This window comes from Megascapheus bottae, chromosome 13 (assembly GCF_031878675.1).
Source record: "Megascapheus bottae isolate mThoBot1 chromosome 13, mThoBot2.hap1, whole genome shotgun sequence".
NCBI classification, from domain to species: domain Eukaryota; kingdom Metazoa; phylum Chordata; class Mammalia; order Rodentia; family Geomyidae; genus Megascapheus; species Megascapheus bottae.
In genome coordinates, this window is record NC_143521.1 from 9,426,672 (window position 1) to 9,451,729 (window position 25,058).

General features: G+C 38.6%; 1 protein-coding gene across 2 annotated transcripts in view; it reads right to left on the bottom strand.

Annotated features, from left to right (window-relative positions):
• Positions 1-23,109, bottom strand: part of Arhgap24 (Rho GTPase activating protein 24) — a 460,279-nt gene extending 437,170 nt beyond the window's left edge. Inside the window, exon 1 of one of the 2 annotated variants that reach the window (XM_090343274.1) lies at positions 22,790-23,109. The gene's annotated coding sequence lies outside the window, so the exon portion shown is untranslated. The remainder of the gene's footprint in view (positions 1-22,789) is intronic. The other variant, XM_090343273.1, reaches the window with a different exon arrangement.
• Positions 23,110-25,058: the final 1,949 nt, after the last annotated feature.

Here is a 25,058-nt window from a genome sequence, read left to right on the forward strand (position 1 = left end):
AGATGATCAAGGTTTAAAACCAGCCTGAGCAGGAAAACCTGTGATACCTGTGATCACCAAATTCTAGGTTGGATGTGTAGGTTAAATAGTAGAACATTAACCATGAGCAAGGAAACCAAGATGATGAGTTCAAGCTCTGGTGTGGGCACAGAATGAAGACACTGAAAATGAGCAACTAAAATTATACATAATTTCTGTCCTTGCAATCTGAGGTTGCTTTAGTGTTCAGTCTAGATTTTAAAGGCTAAAACCAGGGATAGGAGTGGAAAAAGCAAATACAAAAACAACATTGAGCAGGAGAGATAGAGGTTTGAGAGAAATTAACAAAAATAGGCAATTAGGTATATTAATTCTTAAGGTATTTTTGGCCAATTTTTCCTTTTAAAAAGCACTTTTTCTAGGGGCCAGGAGTTTGGACTAGTGGTAGAGTGCTTGCCTAGCAAGCATGAAGACCTGGATTTGATTCCTTGGTATCATATACATAGAAAAGGTTGGAAATGGTGCTGTGGTTAAAGTGGTAGAGCTCTTGCCTTGAGAAAGCCCAAGGACAGGGCTCAGGCCCTTTGTTCAAGCTCCAGGACTGGCAAAAAAATAGTAGAATGATATGCAGTTTCTATCGTATTTACATGTTCCAAATTGTACACAACATTCTTGCTCGAAATTCTTCAGTAGCCACCACATGTATGAGAAATACATAAGCTGGAAAAACCAGTCTACTAAAAAAATATTTCCCTAATTTGTAGTTGACTTAAGTAATCAAATATTCAGGTCAAGATATTACCCCTATAATCTTCCTTATAGGCCAAAGCATTGAACTTTTCCATGCTGAGGACAAACAGAACTTTACCTTTAGAAATAAAGTATTTTCTAACTATACCCTCAGAGTCAAAGAAATACATAACTAAAAAATAAGGTATTCTGGCTCTAGTAGCCGTGGGGAATGACTGATCCTAGAGCTGTAGGTTGGCTATATCATTTGGTATATGATTAGGGGATATGATTGGCCTATCAAGAGCTGCAGTTCTATGTATGTTATTTTTGGATGGCCTTGGAATAATGTTATAAACATCCAAATGATCATGATGCAAAAACCCAAACAAACCATTCTCTCTCCTTTGGAGGATCTGTAGCTGAATATTCTACTTCAGTGAGTGTTGCACAGCAATATGCATTAGCAGTTCTAAAAGCACTTTGTGTATGTTGAAGATTTGACCTTTGTGGATAAAGGTAGACACTCCATTTTGTAAATAACTATGTCTAACACTCAGGATTTGGTTTCTAAACATTGCTCTTTATTGAAAGAAAACATTTTGAGCAATAAAATGAATACTTGTTTTAACAGCTTATGGATCATAGCAGATTATGTAATTGGTTGGATGACAAAACAAAACCCATGAATTTATAATGATACGCTAACAACTGGATAAGTAAATAAGTTGTGAAGAAAAGTAAACTCTTAGGGAAGAATTTGAACTAACAAATGTATTTAGAATGGCAAAATTAAAAATTATCATGTGAGGAGCTCTGAGTATGGCCTAGTGGTAGAGTGCTTGATGAAGCCCTGGATTCAATTCCTTGGTATCACATACACAGAAAAAGCTGCAACTGGTGCTGTGGCTCAAGTGGTAAAGTGCTAGTCTTGAGAAAGCTCAAGGACAATGCTCAGGCCCTGATTTCAAGCCCCAGACTGGCAAAAAAAATCCCATTTGACAAATATTGACGTGACAATGGTTTTGGCCAAGAATGAAGAAACATAAAATGTGTGATTGAAAGTTTGATGAGAAACTGATCATTTATGCAAACTCTAGGTAACCCTCCTCATGACGCTTACTTATTGCCAAAAGGAAATAAGCTGACTTCATAGAAATTGGGCAGACCTCAATAGAGGAACTGAAGACCACACTTCTGGAATTATACAAATTGACTCTCATGCTTCCTAATACAATGCACTGAAGGTCATAGTAGTTGTGATATGGTACTCTTGTCATGATATGACCATTGTGAACTTAACCAGGAGAAAACAGTAGAAAGCCCAAAGTGAAAGACATTCATCAAAATAACTACTCATTGCCTTTCAAGATGTCAAGATCTTATAAAACCAAGGAACCATCTCAGACTGGAAGAAAGTAAACGCAACAACAAAAGCCCTGCTTATGATTCTTGTTTGTAACTAAGACTAGAAAATAAGAACATTGATGGGAAAAGTGACAACATTTGGAAGGCAAATATAAATTATCCAATATTAATCTCCTGATTGTAATAACATTAAGGTGCTAACAATTTTAATGTTCCTTTTATCTCTCTTAATTTTCTTCCTTTGCTTTATTTTTTTGTTTATGTGGTACGGAGGAATCAAACCTAGGGCCTCCTGTATGCTAAGCAAGCACTCTAACACTAAGTCATATTCCCAGCTTCAGGTACTAATATTTTTTGAAGTCCACAAAGGACATAAATTGTAGACATTTTTACAACTCAAATTATTTTAATAAACTGCTAAAAGGTAAAATATCATCTTAAAAGGCTCTATCATAATAACCTCGACAATAAATCTCAGGGACAATAACTTACTTTTGCACTATGAAATGTTTGGTGCTACTTGTAAATTTAAGTGAATGGCAGAGCAGAAACAACTTTCAAATGCAGAAATTTCTGAATCTATAACAGATGGGTTTATTTTCCAAAGCAGCCTCTTCTCTAGTTTGACATTGTTGAAAGAGCTTTAGAAGGATAGAAAGAGAAGGAAGGAGGTAATAACAATATCCGATAGGTCAAGCAATTTAAGTGAAATATATAATGTATAATATATAAGTATAACACATAAAGTAGAATGCTTATAGTACATAAAGCATAATATTTAACAGCTTTGGAGGGCCTGTAGGACCAAAGCTAATGAATAGCCTTTTCAGTAGATCCAGAAAATGTGTAACTGGATAAGAAAAAGGACCACTGAGGCCAACAATAATGAGAAGAAAGACACAGAGGAAGAAAAAGATTACATGAATGTTTGGTACTTAGAGGAGACTTATACGATAATGTGTATAATAAAGGTAAAAGGAAGTATCTAAGGTAGTAATAAAGGTAAAATGAAGGGGGAAAGGAAAGAAAAAGTGGTTAGAGGAAGGATAGAAACAAGACACTGAAATTTAAAGAGTAGAGGCCTAATATTGGCATTAGAGCAGAAATGAGTGAGCAAGTGGTGGATGTGGGATCTGCCTCACAGCTGTCACCTACCTACTCAGTATCACAACATGAAGCAGCTTAACCTTCTGGGGGAACTTGAGGCTAGTATGTTAAGACAGCAAGGCTGAAATCCAGAGTCAGTAGAGGTTCTCATTAAAAGGGAGTTGGACTTCTGCTTGGTAGTATGTACTGATCAGACAACCTTCCTTGGGCCAAGGTAGAAGTTGAGAAGCAGGACAAAAGTCTAGATGAAAAATATCAATTCTAGGCCCCACTAGGCATCCAGCCCCCTCCAAAGCTCTCTTAGGACTGTATTCTGCATCATCTTTCCCTTCAGTTTGGTTTCCACATGGCAATGCGTGTGTGAATAGCTCCCTCCTGGATTTCTAGGTAGTATCTGTTGTGAAACAGAGTCTAGCTGATTTGTTAATAAAAATGAGTTAATAGGTCATAGAAAAGTAAGTGGCAATTAATAGCAGAAGAAGGTACTTTCCATACCTTACTTTTGTCATCAGACTTTCTGAAACGAATATTTAAAGTCAAACAAAAATTAGCAGAGAAAATAAGAGAGAACACTATTTGGTCAGAGCTTATTTATTATTTTTTTTGCCAGTCCTGGCGCTTGAAGTCCGGGCCTGGGCACTGTCCTTGGACACTTTTGCTCAAAGCTCTGCCACGTGAGTTACAGCACCACTTCCGGCTTTTTCTGAGTATATTGTATCAGGCAATAGAACCTAGGGCTTCATGCATGCTAGGCAAGCACTCTGCCAACTAGGCTAAGCTCCCGGTCCCTCTCAGAGCTTATTTTAAATGGAAGATTTTACCACACTTTGCATCAAAGAGCTAAAAAGTACATACTTTAAAGGCCAGTCATCAGTTATGAAAAACATATTACTTTGAAGTTTATTTATGAAAACATTAATTTTATATGACAGATTGCAAGACATTTAATATCATGCCTGACTTAGTCAAAACTCTCAAGGATGAAGCATAGAAGCATAATTCTAAAATAATTGATCATCCTGAAACGTTGAAGGATTTTTGTTGTTTTTGTTGGTTTTTATTTATTTATTTTTTATTTTGGCCAGTCTTGGGGCTTGAACTCAGGGCTTGGAAACTGTCCTGGGACTCATATTCCTCAGGGCTAGTGTTCTGCCACTTGAACCACAGTACCACTTCTGGCTCTTTCTGTGTATGTGGTACTGAGCAATCGAACCCAAGACCTCATGCTTGCTACACAAATACTACTAGGCTATGCTCCCAGCCCCAACACTAAGGTTTTTACTAACCTGTATAAACACAAGTCACAAGGAAAAAAATAAAAGAAAATCTTGTTTGCATAAACATATTGATTAACAAAAGGCACTTGAGTTGGTCTAGACACATAAAGATTTAAAAATTTGAGATTTTTTAAATTGTATTGGTTGGTCACTTCGCAGAAAAATTTCATTGATGACTGATAAAAATTATTGGGCCAGTAGCAGAGATTTACAATAGAATGAAACCTAGATATATAAGGCCATATAGAATGAAAGGACCTCCAGGATACAGAAACAAAAGCCATATAACAAGTGATGGTTGTCCTTAATGTACTATGTTATCTCTCATATCTTTTGCTGTCTTGGTTATCTCATATAGTTACTGTATTTCACCTGGTTATCTGACATATTGTATATATGTTTATTTGGTTATTTGAAGTCGTATAGGGAAGGAAGGAAAACAAGATGAGGGGATGGGGTGGGGAGAGGGAAATGGGGACCAAGACATGAGAAAGGGTATCAATGTATGTGAAGTAATGCACCTTCTATCTGGTGAATATAATGTAACTCTTCTATTAATTACATTAAAATATATAAAAAAGAAAGGACTATAAAAAATTATTGGGTCAGGAGTTTAGCCTAGAGGTAGAGTGCTTGCCTAGCATGCACCAAGACCTAGGTTCAATTCCTTGATATCCCATGCATGGAAAAAAGCCAGAAATGATGCTGTGTCTCAAGTGGTAGAGCTCTCACCTTGAAAAAAAGCCCAAGGACAGTGCTCAGGCCCTGAGTTCATGGACCAGGACTGGCAAAAAATAAATTATTAAGACATAATGAAATACAATATCTGGGGTTGTTTCTTTGCTTTGAGGAAAGAGAAAACTGTTTAAAGTAAGGTATTAGGTTTGAATGGACACCTATCACAAACAAAAAAAAATGCCACATGTTCTTTTATTGTTTGTTCTAATGGAACCAAGGCATTAAATTAACACCAAACTCTCTAATGCTTCCAAATATTGTTTTACAGTTTCACTGCTGACATATAGTTCTTAAACATAAAAACCTCATGATGCTTCCATAATTTGTTTTAGAATAGAAACACACAGTATTTAAGTTGCTCTTATTATCTTCAAGTAATTGTACACAGCAGAATCAATTCAACATACCATTTTATGTGTATAGATAATATATCTTGATTAATGTCACTCCTCTCAATCATTCTCCCCCAGTATCTTCCAACCCTACCCATTCCCTCTAATGTTCCTAGTTCCATTTTCATATATGCCTTGGATATTCTGACTACCTTCACTTACCCTTTTTCTCTATTACATAATTCTTAGCAAAATCAGTCACAGCATAAAATCCATTCTCTCAGAAAGGATACACATATGCTTGTTCATGACCATATTTTAAAGTGAATGACTTGGGACTTTAATAAGGTAAAGATATACCAGCTCAAAAAAGGAAAGAAAGAACTAAAACACCATTATTTCAGATCAGAGCCCAGAACCTGATTCTTTGGGATCAATTTCTCAGAAACCTTCCCTGTCTGCTAGCAAGTCTGTAAACCCAGTCTGCTATAATTTATGAGTCAACGTTAGTATCAGGAATCAATCTTCAATTTCTCAAGCAGTCACAGAATCTACACCCTGACAATCTTGACAAATAGCATCACCAACCATAATTCAGTACATCGAGACTAATTTGAACTATCACCAATAATGTCATCACCTTCTACCTGAATGTATCCATACATACTTCTCTCACTTCTCTCCAGCTCCCACTCCTCCAGATCCATAGCACTATAAACTTTACATGTCACTTGTTCTTTCTGAACTATTTCAATATTTTGCATTAATAATACAGCTCACGAAGATTATCTTACACTTAATCATATGCTAGTTGCTTGACATTTTCACAAAACAGTGCCATCTAATTTTATTTTCCTAGTAGCTATTTCTAAGAGAGTAAGAAAATCTGTATACATCAAATTAGTAAAAATCCAGCTGTAAGAATTAAATAGCCTTATGATTGCTATCTATTTGGGTCAGCGTGTTATTTGCCAAACACTTAACACTAACAACTCTTAGGATCCACTAGGGTCCCATTCACGTTTGAAAATCTACCTCAGAAGCCAAGTGCCAGATGTAGCACCCCTCAGCCATGAGCAAATATCTGAGTATCTGAGGCAGTCTCTCCAACCTCATCCCACACATTTCTAAGCTGTCTGCCCAGCTATATGGAACAGCTTTCTTTGGAACCTCTACCCCCCCACCCCTCCATCCCACCCCCGCCCCACCGCAGTGCCCTGACCCAGGCTCAGCTGACAAAGGGCTCACCTGACTCTGGAGGACTTCTGTCTCCATGCCTCTGGGCCCTGTGCTGCACAGCTAACTTGATGTGTTTCTCCTGCCCTGTATCCAAAAGGAGTTCTCCTGAGATTTCAAGCCCTAATCCCGGCACTGTGTCAGGGAAATTGAGGAGACTCCCTGAAATGTTGCTAAATTAAACAGCTGAGACCACAAACAGAGAGACAATAAAAGCACTTCACAGAAAGAGCTCTTGCTGTTTCTCAGATTTACCCAGCAGCCACCAGGAGCAGAATCCTCTTCTTCCCTCCTCCATCCTTTCATGGGCCTCTCATGATTATTTGAGTTCAAGGAAGTGCTTTTTTTGGCTTTTACATTTTCCATGAAAGTTCTCAAGTGTTAACATCAAAATTACTGCTTTTTATTTTTACAGGCTATGAAGTCAAAAGAAAAGATGGGGAGAACAGTGTATAACTGTGTATTGAATTGAATGACATTCTACAGTGCATTGAGGACTATTAACTTAGATTAAATAGATTCAACATCATTGATATTATTGCAAGGCATGTTAAAGGTATTAGCTTTAAAAAGTAACCCAAAGCCAGATGCTGCTAGTTCACCCTTGTGATCCTAGCTACTCAAGAGTTTGAGATCTGAGGATGGAAGTTCAAAGCCAGCCCAAGCAGGAAAGATCATGAGGCTCTTATCTCCAATTAATCATCAAAGAGCCAGAAGTGGTACTGTGGCTCAAAGTGGTAGAGTACTAACCTTAAGCTGAAGACCTCAGGGACAGCGCCCAGGCCCAGAATTCAAGCCCCAAGACTAACAACAAAATAACTCAAACTACAAAATAACTAAATTGAATCTTGATATTAACAGCATATTTGAAGATATTAACAGAGTTTAATACTTGCTTTCTTTTGGTAGGTGATAAATTTTATTTTTATTATAAAAGTTAAATATGAATATAGTAAAGATTTTCTTGCTTTGTTATAAATTATACTTTTGGGGATGCAGTGTGGCTCAAGTAGTAGAACACTTGTTTCACAAGTGCAAGGAGCTGAGTTAAGTCTCCAGTACTATGAAAAGTGATATATCATAGCCTGTAATACATGTATTCTACATGTATACTATGTAATGTGTGTGTGTGTGTGTGTGTGTGTGTGTGTGTGTGTGTGTACTCCAACAATGATTTTCAGCCAAGGGTTAGTGGCTATCACATATAATCCTAGCTACTCAGTTCTAAGACCTGGAGTACAGTGGTTCAAAGACAGCTCAAGCAGAAAAGTTCATGGGACAACAGCACCAATTAACTAGGAAAAAGTTGATGTGATGGCATGACTCAAAAAGCAGAGTGCCAGTTGTAAGCAAGAAAGCTCAGCCAGAGTTATAGGCCCTGACTTCATGTCCTGTGCTAGCACATCCAAACAAAATAGTTTTTTAAAAGTAATTATTGGTCAGGACTTTGGCCTAGTGGTAGAGTGCTTGCATAGCATGCACAAAGGCCTGAGTTCGATTCCTCAGTACCACATACACAGAAAAAGACAGAAAATGGTACTGTGGCCCAAGTAGTAGAGCCCTAGCCTTGAGCCAATGAACTCAGGGAAAGTTCCAGGACTGGTAAAAAAAAATGTAATTATCATTAGAAATATAAAATAAGTAGATTTTGAATAAATTCTTTATAATCAGATATATTCTTCCCACAAAATAAATTGTTTTGAAACTATTTTATAGTCAGTAATCACTTCTATTATGTGACTTATGAATTGAGGATGACATTTAGTCTTCCTTTCAGATAATAAGCTACGTACAAAGTTTATACTTATATTCACCAACTATTTATAAAAATATTCCTACATATAGTGAAACAATTTCCCATCCTGCAAAAATTAAATACATGCTAAAGTATCAAAATTTTAAGGTCTAGTTTATGTTTTTTTCATATATTTTTATTGTAATTAATAGAAGGGTTACATTATATTTGCCAGATATAAGGTGCATTGCTTCACATACATTGATAGCCTTTCTCATGTCTTGGTCCCCATTTCCCTCCCCCCACCCCCACCCCTCATCTTGTTTTCCCCCCTTCCCTATCCAATTTCGAATAACCAAATACAAGTATATCCAATATATCAGATAACAAAGTGAGATACTGTAACAATATGAGATAACCAAGGGACAGCAAAAAAGATGAGAGATAACATAATGTTCTAGTTTATATTTTTAAATTGCCTGCCACCAGTAGCTTATGCCTGTAACACTAACTATTCACAAGGCTGAGACCTGAGGATCACAGTTCAAAGCCAGCCCAAGCAGGAGGAAAAAGTTTGTGAGATTTTTATCTTTAATAATAAAAAGAGAGTGCTAAAGCTGTGGCTCAAGTGACAGAAGATTAACATTGAACAAAAAGGTCAAGGAAAGCACCCATGCCTTGAGTTCAAGCCCAGGGAAGGGCACACACATCAAAAAAATAAAACAAAACAAAAAACTCACAAACTGAGTAACACAAAAGTTTAAAGATTTAATCAAAGATTTAATCCAAAGTGTACATAGATTAAATAAGTCCTGACATAAAAAATGAAAAGTTGACACCAGTATACTCCTTGAATATTGTTAAGAAAAATAATGCATAGTTATTTTATTTAATAGTAAAGTATTTTAGATTTGATCAAAAAGTCAAAATGAAAAAAGTCTGAATTCAGTATGATAAAGACTGTAGAAAGAGCAATGTATTTTTCAAAAAGAAACATTATAAAGTTAGCTACTATTGGACTGATTGCCCTCAGAGAATAGCAGATGTCCTGTTTCTTGTTAAGAAAAAAATGTGGGATTTATTTAATAAGAAAAAAGAGGGAAAAGGTGATACCCCAAACCGATGGGGTTAGATGACAAAGTCAAAGCCAATTTTTTCAACGTTCTATCGAACTCCTAGATAGATTATAAAATATCAAGGAACACAGAAAATCATATAAGTGATTCTTCACAGTCTTGTCACAAATAGTAATTAATAGGAACTCTTTTAGGTTCCCAATGGAGGAGCTGATTTATAATAAGCACCAGGATGTGCTTAGAAGACTGCATTTAGGTTAGTTCTCTCAGAAGACTCCAAGCAAGAGAAGTCGTAAAATACATGCCAGAAGCCTTTCCTAGGACTCACCTTCCCTATTGAGAGATCTGTGGTGAGATGGACATAGCTTTTTTTCTCCTAAACAGAGTTTGATTCTGAAATCCATACATTCAATATTTAGGGAAATATGACATATAACTTTAATATGGAGCTATCGTGTAGACTTCAAATGGACAATGGACATGAAGATTATCCAAAGGTCCATATTTTTAAATCTGTAATTTCAATCTAATTGGATCTAAATGTTTACTAAACTCATAAGAAAAAATGATACAATTCCATCATACTTCCCTTCCCTGAGGAGATTTGGAGACTAGATAACAGTCCCCAAATAAAAAACAGCCATACAGAAATGAGTTCTAGTGGTTCACAAGCTGCTCAGGAGGCTGAGATGTAAGGACCATCTCAACTCCCTCTCCTTCCACGTACCAATTTTCTAGTATTCATTTTGTTGACTGTGAGTTACTTGTTCTGAGGAATTGTATCATTTGAGTACTTAAGTCAATATATACATAGGTTAAAACATTTGTTCCCATGTGCATATAATCCTGTATATGTTTGCTTGTACATTTATGAATTCATTCTAGCTTATATATGTAAAAGAAGACATCCATAAGATTCTTCTCTCCAATTAACTAGCAAAATCCAGAAGAGATGTGGCACAAGTGATAGAGTGCCAGCTTTGAACAAAACACAAAAGCAAACCAGAGCTCCTGATCCCAAATTCAAACCCCAATATTGGCACACATATGCAAATACACACACACACACACACACACACACACACACACACACACACAGCATGCACGTGAATGCTGCAACATTCCTGGAAAATGTCCAGTTGGGGTTCTGTTTACTGGATCCTGGCTTTAATTTTATAAAACCTTTTTTTTTTATTCTCAGTGTCTGAAAGCTGCATAGAATCACTAACAGTCTAAGAATTCATATGCCAGTAAACCAAATGCAAGAAATAAGACAGAAGAGAAAAATGAGCTTGAAGAAAATTATATGATTTAAGTGATTCTAAAGCAAAATGCACTTCAGATTTACAAAAGGTCTTGAATAGGTCCTCACTGAGTCACTGGACACCTGCTGAATGGTTGCTATCCTTAGCCTGTCTGACCCAGACTGCTTAGAGCAAAAGGAGGCCAAAAGAGAGGAAGGGAAGTACTCGTATTACTGAGAATTTTGCAAAGAGCTGTTACACACATGGCTTTTCTCATCACTGACACGAGAATCTATGTATTTATGCTTTCCCCATAACATCTAATTGCACATACAGGAAGTCTAGTTATATCAGATGTAAATTTCAGTAATATTCAAAATATTTCTTTCATCAAGAAACCAGTAACTTTTTGAAGAAATTCTTCTTGTGATGTCTTCAGGTTATATTTGCTCCCTGGACTAACAGGGCAAGTTTTTCCACTACTTTTCTCACTGCATACTTCACATATAGTGGAGATTGCTAGGGAGGCAGCCCTCTCAGGCATTGTGAACAGCAGGTGTCATCCAAGAATAGATATTGTTTGCATTTTGGTTACAGAAATTTCAGGAAATGCATGCCTTCATTGCCAGTTTTTCAGATGGTTTTTATGAAGTTAAAATTCAATCTTTTAACTTAGTTAACCAATTTTCTTCATGAGATGCTCTTAGGGGAGGAAGGAAATTCTTTGTAGTGCAGAATCACCACACCACCCATTGCAAGGCGTATGATATTTTTGATCCCTACATCTGAAATGTCAGTGAAGAGCAGAAATACACAAGGTTTTTTTTCAGATTCCTTCCTGTGAGTGGCAACATTCAGCCCTCTAATCCTACAGCTGATGAAAACCAGTCCATGAATACATGAATTATGCCAAAGGAAGGTCACACTAAATTTTACTCTTTCACATATACAACTTCCAGATCATTACTCTTTTATTTTAAAAAGTATTCATTTTTTTCAGAACCCTGGTTAAATGCATACACATAGCTACACTCTGATCAAAATTACTCAACAAGAGCATATTACTATTTGGCAACAGAGTTTTTCACTAATGAAACAACCTTAGAAAATAGTTATTCTGACCCCTTTCCATTATGGATAAGAAAACTAAAATCTAGAATAGTCCACTGATTTGTCTGAATTGACAGATGCCACGAGAAATATTAGCATGCATGTCCTTCAAGCCCTTTTCTGGAACCCTTCTCACCTTTCCAACCACAAAATACAAATTAAGGAGGAACTTCGGGACATCTCTGAAGTGACTATTTAAGATGAAATTTTATTTCTGATGAGCCGTAAATTAGACACCCATATACCTGAAATGCATTTTTTTTTTTGCCAGTCCTGGGCTTGAGTGAGTTCAGGGCCTGAGCACTGTCCTTGGATTTTCTCAAGGCTAGTGCTCTACCACTTGAGCCTCAGCACCACTCCGGCTTTTTTCTATGTATGTGGTACCAAGGAATCGAACCCCGGCCTTTGTGCATGCTAGGCAAGCCCTCTACCACTAGGCCAAACTCCCGGTCTGAAATGCATTTCTATTCATTCTTTCATCCTTAAAAATATGTCATCTACCTCTAAGACCTAACTTTTAGAGGTATTAATATATGCCTAATTTCTGTTTTTAAAAAATACAAAGTAATTTTTAATTAAAAAATAAAACTGGGGCTGGGAGTGTGGTCTAGTGTTAGAGTGCTTACCTAACATGCATTAAACCCTGGGGCCAATTCCTAAGTACCACATGCACAGAAAAAGCCAGAAGTGGCATTGTGGTGCAAGTAGTAAAGGAAAAGCTCAAGGACAGTATCCAGGGCCTGAGTTCAAAAAATATATAAAATAAATAAAGCCTTCTAAACCTGTCTAGATAATCTAGAAGCTGTATTTTCAAACTGGATTCTTTAAGTGTTAAATGAAATGTATCTGCAAACTATAGACCAAATAAAACAAAAAAGGACACAACATGCAACAAAGAAGGACCAGATGTCATATGCCCTCTTTAAAATAAAAACACATCTCAGTGCTATCTTAAATATATTCATTATTTTCATTGAATGGAAAAACTCTCAATACAAAAATTTACATCAGGGGCCAGGAGTTTGGCTGAGTGGTAGAGTGCTTGCCTAGCATGAACAAAGGTCTGAGTTCGATTCATTGGCACCACGTACACAGAATAAAAGATGGAAGTGGTACTGTGGCTCAAATGGTAGAGCTTTTCCTTGAGAAAGCCCAAGTCTAAGAACATACTCATTATCACATACATATAACTGACATTAAAATATATGAAATAGTGTTCCTTCTTTTTCACACATAATGAATTTTAATTACTTTCTGTGTTACCCCATCTCATCTTATTTTATTTCTTTTCTTTCAAAAAGAAATGTTGGCCAGGAATACTAATTTGATTTTATGACTGTTGGTAAATCGATCCTTATAATGAAGGAAAATACTCTCTGTTCAGGACTCTCTGTTCAGCAATGAATTTACAATGCACTAATTGACAGTTAATTTGTATTGACTTTTATTGCTGTTCACCAGACATAAATTTGGTTCCATGCATGTCTCACTTCATAAATTAACGTTATAATAACAATATGAAGTAGCCATTGATAAATGTCTGTGTGTACAGAGAGGAAAGCAACAACTCGAATGAGTGAGTACAACTTGCCCAAAGTCCAAAGGCATCCGTATTTACACGAGAGCCAATTTTGAATATTGACATCATTCCACAGACAACAGCAAAGTTGCTTCCTAGAACAAGCCTCAGAGTAACAATGTGATGACAGTAATTTGTGAGAAGTTACTAAGCCTCTGTGAGTTCGTCTTCCCATCTATAAAACACACATGAAAATGGGCCCAACGGAGTCCCAGAGATCAAAAAGGAGACAATCTTAGGCAAGTACTGAGCATAACATGCACATAGTAGGATCTCAATAATTGATGCCTATCAATAGCTAGTGACTGAATTTTTTTGCTTTGTTCTTTTTTAATCTTTGATGCCTTAACTCATTAAGCACAATTAACTAAAGATAAGTAATTCAGCCCTGTTTTTCACCAGATATTATTAGGATAGGCTCTTGCTTCCTATTCAACGGTGGGCCTGAGCTATGATCTTCCTTTGGACTTTCTATTGTTAGTGGGATCACAGGCACATGTCACTACGCCCAGTTCCTCTTGTGTGGAGACAGTCTTACACAGCCTTTTTCTTCAGGCTCATCTGGAACCAGATTCTCCCAGTCTCAGCCTCCCAGGTAGGGATTGTGGATGAATACAGCTGTGCTTGGTAGTTAGCATCACTGCATCTGGCCCTTGCAGACTCTTTTCCCCACATCCCTTTGGTGCTATGGGATTAAGTGACAGGTTTAAATCACTGGATCTTCATGAAATAGAACTTGTATATTTATGTCTCACAAAAAAATATGATATTTAAGGACTGGGAGTTTGGCCTAGTAGTAGAGTACTTGCCTAGCATGCACGAAGACCTGGGTTCCATTCCTCAGTATCACATGCATAGGAAAAGAGCTCAAGTGGTAGAGCTCTACCCTTGAGAAAGCTGAGGGACAGTGCTCAGGCCCTGAGTTCAAGCCTCAGGATTGGTAAAAAAAAAATAATACAACATTTAGTTAGCTTGATCACTAAAGATGGACTCAGTTACTAGTCTAACGAATGAAGCTTTTCACAAGAGCATTTGATGATGGCAATTTGACGATTCAACAACAGAGTCCTAGCTCAGCACCACAAGAATTCTGACACCTAAAGGAATTGAAAGAGCTCTCCAGACTAATTCATAATGATCCCAGAGAGGCCAGGACCCGTATTATTTGCCAAGCCATTGAAATAGAAAGATGATGCTTGTAATATTCATATTTGAAAAGCTCTGGGTAGATCAGCACATGGCCAGGCTTTAGATTCATGCAGATATGATCTATCATCTCAAGCACTGATAGCGCTCACTCACTAGGTTAGGCTGAATGACATTTTTATCTCTTTGGCCTAGAACATTGTCATACAATAAAAATGACTCTTGAATCATATATAATATGAATTAATTTTAGATTTATTAATGACGTCTATAAATAGGGCTAATCTATATGGAGTGTTTCATATTTGGTATATGTTCATTGGAGTACTCATGCTTATCAGAGTCTGTGAGACTTGAAGAGTGAGTTACTTTTTATTTTTATTTTATATTACTTATTTATTTATTGCCAATCTTGGGGCTTGAACTCAGGGCTTGGGCACTGTCCTTGGACCCTTTTTCCTGAAGGCTAGCCCTCTGCCACATGAGCCACAGTGCCACTTCTGGCTTTTTCTACATATGTGGTTCCAGGGAATCAAACCCGGGGCTTTGTGCATTCTAAGTGAGCACTCTACCATTAGGCCATGTTCCCGGCCCTGTAATTTATTTTTAAGGAAAATATTTTCTCTCCAATTTATCAGCAACATCTTCTTGTATGCATTTGTTAAATATAGAATTACAAGAACTCACATGTTCAGCCTAATTCTACTTTCATGGTTTGAAGTGAGGGAAAAAATTCCATGAGACTCCATTCACAACATAAAGCAAAAATCTGGGCTGGAGGCATGACTCAATTGGTAGAGCATGGGCTAGGTAAGTCAAGAGAACAGAAGATCCTGATTTTAAACCCCCATATGAAATATTAAACTATGTAACAAAGTGCTAAAATGTTTTATGTGTAGCCCATCTCTTTTATATTGACTCTCAATCTAAAAGATAGAGTCTTACGTTAAAGTATATACTACAATGAAGTTATTTTAGCAAAAAGGTTTGTAATTAGAACAGACCAAACAAATTTCTGGCTAAATAATTTCATACAGATAGAGAGCCTGGAAACCTTAGAGAAGTTAGTGGCTGGGCTATCACACTTCAATATTACTGTTTATTCTTCCAGGAGTAATCTGACTTTCACTTCCCTGGCTAGCACCTGAAACACAAGTGTTATGCATTCTTGATTGAAATATTAGCCACACACTAAAAAGCAGATAGGCAAGTGACAAAAGTAACATTGCTCTGAAAAAGAAACAAGCCCATTTGTATTTTGGATCAAGTAGAATGCAACCCCCTTTGCAAATGTTAGACAGCAGAAATAATGATAAACAAAGGAGAAGGTTAACAGGAAGAAACTGAATTTTCTTAGAACTCAGAGGCAATAAAAAGAAAATCAAAGCCAGGTCTGGTGGCTCATGCCTGTAATCCTAGCTATTCAGGTGGTTGCAATCTGAGGATTGCAGTTCAAAGCTAGCCCAGGCACTAAAGACCATAAGACACCTACCTTCAATTAACCACTCAAGGGATAGGGGGTAGCTTTGAGCTGAAGAGCTCAGGGAAAACGCCCAGACCCAGAGATCAAGTCCCACGACCACCAATAAAAAAAAAAGGAAAGAAAAAAAGAAAATCAATATAACAAAGAAACATGAAAGATGTCCCACTGAATATCTTCATATCTGCCTCTACTTTTTTACATAATTATCTGCAGTGCCCCAGATAATTATGAAATAGACAAAATTAGTGACTTAATTTTGTTTAATTCATTAAGACTATGCCCTATTCCATGGGTATCCTGCCCACATTCAGCCTCACTACTAGCATTCACAGCTAAATCCAGAACCTCCCACTAGGATTTGATAGAACACAGATTTTATACATATTAAAAAATACCTGTTTAAATCGGGAATGAGACAAGGATGCCCACTCTCTCCACTACTCTTTAACATAGTACTAGAATTCCTAGCCAGTGCAATAAGGCAAGAAGCAAGCATAAAGGGGATCCAAGTAGGGAAAGAGGAAATAAAACTATCCCTCTTTGCAGATGACATGATTCTGTATTTAAAGAATCCTATAGACTCTACTCCCAAGCTTCTTGAGCTGATTCAAAGCTTTGGAAGAGTAGCAGGCTATAAAAATCAACCCTCAAAAATCAACTGCCTTCCTTTATGCCAACAGTGAGAGGAACGAGGCAATAATCAGGAAAGAAACTCCTTTCACAATAGCCTCAAAGAAAATAAAGTACCTAGGAATTAGCTTAACTAAGAATGTAAAGGACCTTTTTGACGAAAACTTCAAAACCCTAAAAAAGGAAATTAAAGCAGAACTAAGGAAATGGAAAAACCTCCCATGCTCCTGGATTGGAAGAATCAACATTGTGAAAAATGACAGTCTTGCCAAGAGCTATCTACAAATTTAATGCAATACCCATCAACATCCCAATGTCATTCTTTAAAGAAATAGAAGAGGCAATCCAAAATTTCATATAGAATAATAAAAGACCCCGTATAGCAAAAACACTTCTTAGCAGAAAGAACAGCGCTGGAGGAATTTCAATTCCAAACTTTAGACTCTATTACAGAGCTATAATTCTCAAAACAGCTTGGTACTGGCACAGGAACAGGCCTGAAGACCAATGGAATAGAACTGAGGACGCAGATATTAAACCACAGACCTATGGCCACCTAATCTTTGACAAGGGAGCCAAAACAATAGAATGGAAGAAAGACAGCCTCTTCAACAAGTTGTGCTGGCAGAACTGGTTAAGCACCTGCAGAAAACTAAAGCTGGATCCTTCTTTGTCACCTTGCACTAGAATTAACTCCAAATGGATCAAAGACCTGGAGGTAAAAGCTGACACACTGAAAACTCTACAGGAAGGAATAGGAGATACACTAGGCCTCCTTGGCACAGGTTGAAACTTTCTTAATAAGGACCAAGAATCACAACAAATCAGAGAAAGGCTGGATAAGTGGGACTGCATTAAACTGCAGAGCTTTTGTATGGCAAAGGACTTAGCTAGTAAACTAATCAGGAAGCCTACAGAGTGGGAGAAGATCTTCACCAACCAAACAACGGACAAAGGCCTCATATCTAAAATATATCAACAACTCAAAAAATTGAATCACTCCAAAACTAACCTCCAAAGTAACAATCATCCCATTAAAAAATGGGCCAAAGACTTAAAGAGAGTCTTCTCTGAAGAAGAAACAAAAATGGCCTATAGACACATGAAGAAATGCTCAACATCTCTGGTCATAAAAGAAATGCAAATCAAAACAACTCTAAGATTCCACCTCACTCCAGCTAGAATGGCCAGGATCAGGAAAACGAATGACAACAGATGCTGGAGGGGATGTGGCCAGGAGGGATCACTACTACACTGTTGGTGGGAGTGCAAACTCCTTCAACCACTATGGAAAGCAGTGTGGCAGTGCCTCAAAAGGCTAAACATAGAACTCCCCTATGACCCAGCAATTCCACTACTTGGCATTTACCCAACCATCCAGAAACAAGGACATACTAAACCCACTAGCACAACCATGTTCATTGCAGCACTATTCACCATAGCAAAGATATGGAACCAACCTAGGTGTCCCTCAGTTGATGAGTGGATCAACAAGTTGTGGTATTTGTACACAATGGAATTCTATGCTGCTGTCAGAAAGAACGACATCGCCCCATTTGTTAAGAAATGGAAAGACTTAGAAAAAATCATATTAAGTGAAGTAAGCCAGACTCAAAGGAACTTAGGCTCAATGGTTTCCCTCATTCGTCATAATCAGTAGAAACCTTGGGCTCTACTAGCAGAGATTTGCAATAGAGCAAAATCTTGATACATAAGGACATATAATGTGAAGCTAATTGAAAGGACCTCCAGGATAGTGAAACAAAAGCCATATAATGAATGATTGTTGTCCTTAATGTACTATGTTGTCTCTCATCTCCTTTGCTGTCCCTTGTTATCTCATATTGGTATAGTATCTCACTTTGTTATCTGATATATTGAATTTATTTGTATTTGGATATTTGAAATTTGATAGGGAAGGGGGGAAAACCAAGACGGGTGGGGGGTGTGGGGGGGGGAGGGAAACGGGTACCAAGACATGTGAAAGGATATCAATGTATGTGAATTAATGCACCTTCTATCTGGCAAATATCATGTAACCCTTTTACTAATTACAATAAAAAAGAGTTAAAAAAATACCTGTTTATTATCTTTAAAAGATGTTTTTAAAATAGTTTTTGTTTTGCGAAAGCCTGTATTTCTTCTATTATGGGAATTAAATGAGCATGTGTGAGCCGATCTAGATGGTGATTTTTTTTATTTTTGTTACAAAGGTGATGAAGAGAAGGATTACAGTTTCATAAGTTAGGTATCAAATACATTTCTTTTTTGGATAATATCACCCCTTCCTTCGTTCTCTCCCAGATTTTTCCTCCCTTCCCAAACCACAAGTTGGATAACTCATTTTCAACAGTGTTAAATATATGTTGGATAACTCATTTCAACATTCCTGCATTTGTTTGTCCTTTTCCCTCCATTTATGTGCTCCCCTTATTACCCTTCCAAAGATAAATGAAATAACAAGCAAGACAAAAAGAAAGAAAAGAACAACAACAACTAAAAAAGAAAAAACTTCTTACTCCCATTTCCTGGAGTTCTTCTCAATAAATATTATTTTATATGATCAGAGGCTCACAGGCACTGGGCCTTTGTGTTCTGCCCCTAAGGGTGTCCTATTTTGGTCTCAATAGTTGTAATGTTACATTTGGAAAGTAGACTGTGAGAACAAACAGACATATTGTAAATGTACCCTTGGGATATGGCTATTGATATAAATTGGAGTCTCACAATACTCATTTCATTTATGGTGAGCTATTAAGGAAATATTATCTATTATGTTTCAAACACTGGATTGCCCAGTTGAATGCATATGGTTATCTTATCACCAATGTACCCACTGAAGAAATCAACATCATTGGAAGTAAGGAAGGAGAAGCTTATCAAATTATAGTCATATGCCATGAAATATTTTTGTCCACAGTGAAGCACACATACAGCAGTAGTCTAAAAGAATATAATAGATCACAGGTCATAAAATGTCCTATTATCAAGGTTTGTGTAAGTTCACCACTCTGAAAGTTACCATAATGATGAAATCTCAAGATTAAACATTTCTCAGAATATGTCTTCATTGATAAATGATACATGATTGCAATTATTCAAAAGTATGGACATGGGCCGGGAGTTTGGCCTAGTGGTAGAGTGCTTGCCTAGCATACACAAAGACCCGGGTTCAATTCCTCAGTACCACATATATATAGAAAAAGTCATAAATGGTGCTGTGGCTCAAGTGGTAGAGCTCTAGCCTTGAGAAAGCCCAAGGAAAAACTCAGGCCCTGAGTTCAAGGACCAGAGCTGTCAAAAAATGTCTGAGCAATATATGGATTAAGACAAGATGGAATCATTCATTCTTCCTGCATGGAATTGGCAAACTTCTCCAAGGAGTTCCAATTGAAATGGGACTATAAGAACCGACAGGGCTTCCATTAACACTGACTATGTAAAAAAGAGACTAGAAGTAAAGAGAGAGGAAGTTAGATGCTACTTAAAAGGACCCAAGTATATAATAATTTCACAAAGCTGGACCTTTTCTGATTCTTCCTCACAATCCTTCCCTTTCCAAATGTGCGTTGACTTAACTGGCCTCAACTAGCAGAATTATGTAAAGTTCAAGTTCAAAGAGCAGACAGATGTGCAATAACTGTGAGATTCAATGAGAACAGGCTCTTTGGCTCTTTGCATCGACCATTTACAATTTTATTTTTAAGTATCTTTCTCCATCTGGGAAAAAATCTTAATCCTTTAGCCATGGCTTTAAATATAAACAGGCAGCTTTTCATTGAAAAATCTCTTCTGCTTTCTTCTGCAGTACAATGTGATCAGTGTAGAATTGAGGCCTGAGGTTGTGGTCATCATCACTGTCCTCTACATCCATGCGTGACCAATTGTATGATTACCCTTCTTATTGCACTCTAGGCTGGGGCTTCACTTAGTTTTCCAAACCATTTACCTTTACTGCGACATATCTGAATGAAAGAATCAGCATAACATAAGCTCCATTTGTGGGAGATTCATTTTTTCACCACCAACCCAAAAATACCAGAAGGAATAATTGCTGGTAACTAAGAACAGCAACTAAATACCTCTCCTGAAAAATAGAATAGCTATGCCAGGGGCATTCAGCCCTGGAAAGCCAACCCAGACACTAACAGAGCCAGAAAGAAAACACTCTTCAGTGGGCCACTAGGTCATGACAGTACTCTTAAGGACACTGTTGGTAAATATTGCATAGGCTTTGACAAAGAAGACATAGTAATCAGACTCAAACCACTGCTCAAATCCACTGCTTACTGCCACCTGCTGCACATTCCTCACTCTGCCCCCCCTCCACACACACACATTTGGGAGGGTCTAAAATCACACAGGAAATATAGCCTTGATCATGGAAGCTCTCAGAGCTCTGGCCATTACTATCAATAGCAAAAAGCTGAGGAATTCAGCCAAGATTTTTATGATCCATGAAAAGAAGCATTGCTATTTAAGTACATTCATTTTGTTTCCTTCACTTACTATTGGGTTTATATTTTCAAGGTAGTTTAGGTCCACAGCATGTACATTACAAAGAAAATGTAAAACCAAGTGTGGCAATACAGTAGAAAGTCAAGGACATTCTGAATCTCACGTGCAGAAACAGTAACCTCTTCTTCCTAGTAGCATGCTAGCTGTATGCTCTTACCTTATATCTAAGTCTGAAACATCAGTTCAGTCCTTATTCCCACTTACAAGCCTTCCTCTAAGAATACACCCCCACTGCAGGGTGGAGGATGGTATTTATTTTAGAATTTTGTCTCACCTTGGTGTGCTAAGATACCTAAGGAGAAAGTGCTAAGAGCTTAGTAATGGTTCTAGGAAGGATAGATTTCCTGGTTTGTATCTGAAAGTTGGGCAGTCAGACAAGAGATAAAAGGGACTTTCTCTAGTGTTCTTTCTAGAAGTTGAAATATCCCTACAGAAGAGAAGTACTTCAAACTTTGAAAAGAGGAATGAAATCTTAACAAGTCTAATGTAGCTTTACACCAGCTTTTTGGCCTTTACTAAGATTAATGCTGTGTGTCTTATATTTTATGATACCCAGTTAATACCATCATGTCTTTTTGCCCTCAAGGGCTAGTTTTGAGTTCTAATTGGAACTAGAAAACTGATTGTATTGACTCTGTCTTTTCTGTGATTCAAAAATGCACTTAAACTCTACACTGTCTCCAGATTTCATGCATTTCTTTTATTTAACAGACACAGCAACATAAATGCTTTTACTTACAAAAACACAAATTCTTTACAACTTTTCTGTTTCGAACACATAGTATAGTTTGTTTCTTTCCTCCTTTTAGAGTGAGAAAAATGGTAACCTGGAAGAGTATAAGAAATACTAACATAAAATCTATGGAAATTGTAGTTGCTTGGAGATATTTAATTTGAAGGAAGTAGGGGTAAACTAGGAGAAGCCCTGGGATTCTTATCACCAGTTGATATTAAAAACCAAGTATCTCTAAGGAATTCAGAGTAACATAACCTCTCTTCTATTTAAGGACTTGGAAAAGAAATGCAATCTGAAGTATTTTTTTAAATGAGAACCTAATTCATGTTTATCCTTAAGAATGGATACTTCCTTAAAAAAAAAAATACCTTTTTTTGTAAAATCCAGACAAAGCTTTTGGAGAGGCTTCAGATTCACCAAAGATTTCCTAATAGCTCATGTTTATACAAAATTGTAGGCGTTGATATCTGGGGAACTGGCAAGACCGTGGCAGAAACAGAAGCAAGAAAAAGGGAGAGGGTAGTTGTAGCAGTAGTAGTAGTAGTGAGAGGAAAATGAATTTCACAAAGGGTGGTGATTAAATCCCATCTATTTTGTAAGCCAGAAACACAGGACGCCGGCCTGCTCCGTCTCTAACGTGCTCGCACACATACACATACACATGTGCACACACACACACACACACACACACACACACACACACGCACGCACACTGCACCAGCTGGCACCCCAGCGCCCCCTCCCGAAGGCCCCCCGCGTCACCTACCTGTCTGGGGACGCAGGACAGAGGCGGGGGGTGGCTGCTCTGAGGGACTGGGCGCCCCAAAACTGGCAGAAAGAAAAGGGGAGTCGGCTGTGTCCTTCACTTCCCACCCAGAGGGGAAGTGCGGCGCCCCCCGCCCACTCGCCCGCCCCACGACCGCGGCTTCCAGCAGCCAGGGGCTGAGGCCGAAGCCAGATGCTACTGCGCTGTGGAAAGTTGGCGGGGGGGCAGGTTCCCGGGGTGCGCGGGTGCCTGGGTCCTCCGCACCCCGGTCACCGCTGCAGCCTGGGCAGCTCCGAGAGCCGCCGAGACCCTGCCTTGCCCCGCCGAGGGTCCCCGGAGCTGGGCTGGGTTGCCACAGGCACTTGAGCAATCCAAGCAGTTGCGCAAAGAAGAGTCTCAGAAGTTGGACGGAGTGATTGTGTGCGGGTGTGTAAATATATTGGAGAGGCTGCAACAACTGAGCGCGCCCAGCCCTCCCACAGCCCCGGGTTTCAGATTTCACTTGGCAGCTGGCAGCTACTGAAGACCCGGCCCGCACCACGGGGGAGGCGGACCGAGTCCGGGGAGCCCCGCCCTCCGGCGCACCGGCGAGCTCCTGCCCCGGCCACAGCGCCCCGCGGGCCCCCGAGCCCCCTGGGCCTGCGGGGATCTGCACCACTGCACAGGACCTGGCGGGGCCTCTCCTGCAGGAGTCCCTCATTTCAGTTCCTATGCAGGCTAGATGCGTGTTGGACACCGATCAGAAGCTGTGTGTGTGTCACAGGCAAAAGGAACCTGTGCCTTGTGCCTTTCAGACAGCTCCCCATTACTCTCCCAACCCCCCACACCGGTCGTACTTGTTTCCAGCAACTGGATCCCTGTAAACATCTGAGCTCTCCCATCAAAACCTTTATTCCTAAAAATTCATGTTTAGGTAAATGTCCTCATTCTAGATCCTTAGAAGAAATCCAATTATTGCCCCATGGTGGGTTTAAGGGTTCTCAGAATGTCTCGTTGTGAGCTGGGGACCTGTGGCTCATGCCTGCCTGTAACCCTAGCTACTCAGGATGTTAAGATCTGAGGAAGGCAGTTCCAAGCCAGACAGGGCAGGAAAGTCTCTGAGACTTATCTCCCATTACTCTCCAAAAAGCTGGAAGTGGTAGCACACCATCCTTAAGCAAAATCCTAAGCGAAGCAACCAGGCCCCTGAGTTCAGTAGTGGAATTCACACATGCACACACACACACACACTCATCATCATCACCATCCTCATCCTCATCCTCATCACCATCATCATCGTCACAATAAGAAAGGAGATAGAACGGTAAGCATTTTCCTGATACTGACCCCACCTTTTCTCACCATATGAAAAGAACTGAAATTTTACAGTTCTGGTCATTAGCATATTAAATCAAATTGCTTCCAACATTTCTTAAAGGTCTGCATTTTCGTTTATTTGAGAGACATCTCAAAATGACACAAATTAAACACCAATGAGAGCATTCTTATGAGGATTTCCAGGCACAGGAAAGGAAACCTGTGCTCAGACTGAGAAGTTCCAAAAGCAAAACTATGCTTTTCCTCTTTTTCTGGTTTCTTGGGAGGAAAAATGAAATCTTTCTCATGCCAGGCTGAGGCCTTACTAGAAAATTGATTTTTCTGGCAGGAAAATTTTCAGCCTGTTAACGAATCAAATTAAGTTCTTTGGGGGGCGGGGGGAGGATAAAGCCTATTTGTGGCATTTCCTATGTATTCACATCTTCTATGAGGACCCTGTCAGGTGAAAGCTGATCAAAGCAAGGAAACAATGAAATTTACCAAAATGAAATCTGCTCACACTTACTGTTCAGGAAAGCCTGAGGAAGACAAGTGTCAATAAGACTGATTCAAGATTGTGACATTTAAAGAGGACAGGTTAACGTATTTCATGGTCTAACAGCAATTTAGATTCAAGGCAACACAAAATTGAACTCAGGGTGGTTCTTGAATAGCCTCTGGTCTGGAAAATTAAGACACATCTCTAAGAATCCTATGTCCAAAGCCTTTTTCCTTCCACACCTCTGGCTGTGTTTCCACCTTTGCCACTTGAACACCACTTCATAGAGAAGTGTGAGGTAGCTGGTTCTCTTAAACTAGAAAATACACAGGAGAGGAAGGTTGTCATGGAGATTAGGCAGATGGAATGGAGACTAGGTACCATCCATCAGTGTGACACACACACACACACACACACACACACACACACACAAGCACAGATTTTTCTAACAAAAGTGAAGGACCACTGTGTTCC